This window comes from Larimichthys crocea, chromosome XI (assembly GCF_000972845.2).
Source record: "Larimichthys crocea isolate SSNF chromosome XI, L_crocea_2.0, whole genome shotgun sequence".
NCBI classification, from domain to species: domain Eukaryota; kingdom Metazoa; phylum Chordata; class Actinopteri; family Sciaenidae; genus Larimichthys; species Larimichthys crocea.
Window position 1 is genome coordinate 12,293,437 of NC_040021.1, and position 5,325 is coordinate 12,298,761.

The window sequence follows — 5,325 nt, forward strand, 5'->3', positions numbered from 1 at the left end:
TCTTGACCACTTAGTTCCTGTCCCTCCCTTTTCCTGTTCCACTCATTTTTGTTCATACACAAGCAAAGAGTTAGCTTCGCCTCAGGCAGTGAAATAACCTCAGATGGTAAAGAAGATGTTTTTAATAGACATCTACCAAAACTGGAGATTTCTAATCCTATTAGCGAATATGGACGTTAACTATCTGTTTGTTCTCTCAGCCGAGGACCGATGTGTCACAAAATGAACAGAGGAAAAGTGACAGAAAGAGGTAAGTTTTTGTTTTTCAGGTTTTGGGAGTAATAAAGAACAGTTTCATTTACTTTGTTTGTAAACGCCTGTTAAATCATATGTCATCAGCGTATAGTGAGAGTCCAAGAAAATGTACTTTAAAGTCAATAGTTTGGTATTTTTCTATATGAAAGTCGGAAGTCTGACACAAATGAAAAATAGTTATCAGAATAACCCAGATTAACCTAACAGGCAAAGGGATCAATGTATTTTTTTTAACATTTTCAACACTACTTTACATAAATGCATACAGTATTGTATACAATACGTAACACGCATGCGCTGACGTCTCGTCGCCAGTCATCGTGTGATTGAGGAAACAAACAATGGCGTCCCTTGACCTTCGTGTAAGTTTAAACAAATGAAATTTGTAAAACTATTTGGTATGAGAAAATGCTGCAGATGTAACAATTTGCATAGACGGCGATTAATTTATTGAACTGATCAGTGTCCAGTCTCTTCATTCGAGGCATTAGCATTGCTAGCATGTTGATTGGCATGCTAACACGTTGATATATTACGGACTTTATATGACATATTTTCATAACACGTTTGATGATATTGCAGATTTCAATCGAGTGCGTAGACAATCCAAGTGGATCTGGTGGTGTAATCGTCTATGACAACAAAACCTTTCCATTTTCCTCTCAACAAGTAGGCTTCATACCAAAGTGCAAAGTCAAAATCTATTTAAATATCTGGTCTTAAGTAAAACATTTTAATGTTGCGTGTGTTATTTGTTTTGTTCAGGATGCCACAGAATGGACTGCTTCTGATTACAGGTAAGGCACAGTAGATTTGTTTGTATAGCACCTTTCAACAATAAAGCCATTCAAGGTGCCTTAAATAGGATATAAAGTCAAGATATAAAACAAAATTAAAAGTATTTAAACAAAGAAATAAAATAAAATATAGGGAAATTGTCCCAAATTTGTCTTAACCCCTTATTTATAAGATTCAACGGTTGACCTCAAGTTTTGTGGGAGATTGTTCCAGATATACGCTGCATAAAGATTCAATAGTGCCTCTGCAGGTCTAGTTTTGACTCTGGGGACAGTAAGCAGACCTGTCATAGACAATCTGAGGGGTCTGTATGGTTCATAATGGGACAGCAGATAAGAAATGGATCTTAACAAGAGCAGTCTCTTTGCTGTGATGTGGTCAAAATCTGGACTGCAAACAGTGTTTCCTTATTTTGTTTGTAGATCCATGAAGACGTTTAACCTCTCATCCAAGCAGCTTCTTCAATTCAAAACGTAAATGCAGCAATACCATTTGCACGTTGGGTAGGGAGGAAAGGTAGTTTGAAAGGAGGCTGTCAAAGTTATCTCCCAACAGAGCTGAAGGCCACAGAAACCACTTAATGAATCAAGTAGAAAAAATGGCTCTGTTCACAATCTCACTGAGGCTAAATACCTGGGTTTCCCTACCAGTTAGTTAGTACTGATGAAGTCTCTTGGATGAGAGGCGAAACATATCATGGGTCTACGGTTCAGTCCAGTTGCAAAAGATTTAACATTTTTCAGTGCTTCAATGGTTTTACTTAAAAAGGAAGTTTTGATATGGGCCTCTAAAGGTTTATTGTCTGTGTGTGACTTGTCTAGTTTGTTGTTCTTTTTTAAGGTATAACTAAGTATAACTGCAGTTTTCAGGGCCTGTAGGAAATAGCCTGAGAGGAGAGGTGTTGACTGTTTGCAGAGGAGCTTATGTCATGCAGTCCAAAATACCAGTATGATATCAAGGCAGCAGGTGGAGGATTTTAAACGTTTGACAATTTCCTCCATTATTAGAGAGTAGATAAGATAAAATTGTGCAAGGATACTACAGGCCCTATACCTTTAGAAGACAACTTGTCAAATATTCTAAATTCATTGCATCACAGTTTGCTCTATATGATTATATGTGATAAATAAATTCGAATGATTTAGTGGATAAAAATTCATAATGATGTCATAATAGAGAGATACCTAGAGATTTATTTTTCACTACCGACATTCACCTTTAAACACTTTCTTTTTAGATTTTTTTTATCAGCATGGCATTTCTCCAAGGCGCTTTTTTCTTACAGTAATGGGAACAATAGCAACAGAACTCTAGGACACCGGTCTAGGAGAAAGATCTTCGCTCCTGTCTGTCCAAGCATATTTTCTTTGATATTGATTTTAATGGCGCTGATTTGAGATATGGCAGCGCACCTCAGTGGCACATATTAACATCACATCTAGTTCTTTAAATTTCTGATGTCTGCTTGCTAAGACAAAGGTTTGGTGATCTTGCTGGCCTTATCAATCCCATCAGACTGGGAAGGTGTGAGCTGTTATCTCTTTTTCATCGTAGGCCTGGCCACTGGGTGGCGCAGGCTGAACCTAAAATGGCCCATCAGTACTTTAACTCCATATCTGCTCACTTATGTCGACAGAACAGATAGAAATGATTCATATAGTTGTTTGTAGAACAATAATTGTGGAGTGTTAATTCATCAGTTGAGAAATTTTCTCTTTTATGTCGCAAACCATTGCACCTGGAATACAGTATGTTTTAATGTCCTTACCATTTATTATCCTGATAGTTACGTCTATTACATACGAGTTAATGGTTGTATCTTTGTTCATGCAATCTATGGACTTAATCACTTTAATAGTCTCATCAGTATGTTACTACAGACTAAATCTCATTTATTTGTGTCTCTGCATCACTGTTGTGCTGTAGTTCTGTCCAACCATTTCAATCTGACTATGATGAAAATGAGGACACTGCTATGGACTGGGAGCCTGCACAGACTGACCTATTCACTGTCCAGGTAAAACAAAAGATTGTCTTCTAGAATCAAGCTACAATCATATGATTTTTTTATTTTATTTATTTTTTGTTTTTTAAGCCTCTCCCAATTAATTTTTAACATTTGTTGTTTATTTTTGCATGCATTTTTATTACATAGTTGGCTCATGGTGTTTATGTATCATGACGCTCAGTATTACTAGATATAATAATTGTTATACAAGTGGTATTAAGTCTTTCTAAACTTCTTTTGTATTTTCCACAGTCTTCGGGATGAAGAGGAAGAGAATGGAGAGAGGATGACTGCTGAGGACTGTCAACTATAGTTTTTAGCAAACAAGATAAAAAATAATGAAACACTATTTATTAGTTACCTCATAATGTTTGAAGGACTGGAGAACATTGACATTTTTGTTTAAGTTTAATGGTACACATGTTAAACCAAAAAGTTGTAGATGTCAATAAATGTTGGTTGTTAAACCAAACAAGAGCTTTCGTTTTTATCAAAATGTATGTCAGAAGATCATGGTGTGAGGGTTAACGATAAAACCAGATTTGACCTGGGGTCTAAACTTTAACTGCCTGTGTGAACCTACATTCATCAGAGAGATGTGGCAGTAAAATAAACTTCAAAGCCACAGTCAAACATGCTTGAAAGTTTCAATCCATGTTCAGAAAATAACAGCATATTTATATTACAGAAATTGAAAGAAATACTTCAGTTGAATAGTTTGGGTCAAATTGTAACACTCTCAAATCTTGTGAAATCCTCCGTTCCACATGATGGCAGTCTTTCAATTTTTAGATTCAGTTTGAACTTTGAGACATTAGTAAACATCTGTCCTGTCAGCCACTAGAAAAACACTAGGGCTCATATTTAACTGACTCTGTGTGTCATATTTATCTTATAAAAATAATCATTTGCTCAATTTAAACTACATTAAATGTTTTGGGTTAAATTAACTTTTACTAGCTTTGAGCAGTGTAAATGTAAATGTAAATGTACTTTATTTATACAGCCCTTTACAACAGTCCTTTCGGTGTACCAAAATGCTTTACCGCAGATAATAAATAAAGAGAACAATAAGTAAAAACAAACAAATTAAAAACAATAAAGGAACAGTGAAAGCAATAAAATACAACAAAATCAAATAAGATAAAGGTAAAGTGTCATCAAACTATTTATTATTAAAAGCCATCCTAAATAGGTGGGTTTTTAGCCTGGATTTAAAAAGGCCCAGGTCTGAAACAAAACACATCTCGTTGGGGAGCTTATTCCAGAGCCTGGGGGCAGCAATGGAAAATGCTCAGTCACCCCAGTGTTTATATTTTGACCTGGGCACTTCCAGCCAAAGTTGATTTGTAGACCTCAGAGCTCTACCAGGATTACGGACAGTTAAAAGCTCAGATAAATATGCTGTTAAGAGCTTTAAAAACAAACATTAAAAGTTTAAAATCAATTCTATAAAGCACAGGAAGCCAATGAAGGGAGTTAAGAACAGGAGTGATATGCACATGTCTGTTGGTGTTGGTTAAAAGACGGGCAGCAGCGTTTTGCACAAGTTGAAGGCGACTGAGAGAAGACTGGGAGACGTCGACATAAAGTGCATTGCAGTAGTCTAACCTTGAGCTTATTAAGTGATGTGTCAAATCTTATAATTGTGCCTTTAAGAAAAAATGTGAAGTAAAAAAGCAGAAGTATTTGTCATTACTTCTGTTGCAGACATTGTCCACTGCTTGAGATCGAAACTTTAACTGTCTGTGGAAAAATATGTTTATCAGAAAGACCTGACAATTCAACAAACTTCAAACTTAAGTGGCTTATTAGTTCAACAACAGTTGTACCTGCTTTGAAATCAGATTTTGTTCAAAGCCACAGTTGAACATGCTTGAAAGTTTCAATCTATGGTTTTCAGTAGTGGTCAAAAAATAACAGCATATTTATGTAACAGAAATGAAATATACAATTAAAATAAAAAGTATCGGTTAAATTGCAGCACACTCAAATCTTGTGAAATTCCCACATAATGGCAGTCTTTCGATTTTTAGATTCAGTTTGAACTTTAAGACCTTAGTAAACATCTGTTCTGTCAGCCACTAGAAAGACACCAGGGGTAGAGGCTATAGTCCTCGCTGCAGCTGGCCCCGGTTCGAATCCCGCATCGGACGGCCATTTACTGCATGTCATTCCCCCTCTCTCTGCCCCCTGCTTCCTGTCTATCTTCAGCTGTACTATCAATAAAAAGGCATAAAAGGCCAAAAAAAAAAATTAAAAAA

General features: G+C 36.0%; 1 protein-coding gene across 1 annotated transcript in view; it reads right to left on the reverse strand.

Annotated features, from left to right (window-relative positions):
* mtfr2 (mitochondrial fission regulator 2) overlaps positions 1-5,325 on the reverse strand; it is a 29,524-nt gene that overhangs the window by 3,632 nt on the left and 20,567 nt on the right. The gene's annotated exons all lie outside the window — the stretch shown is intronic.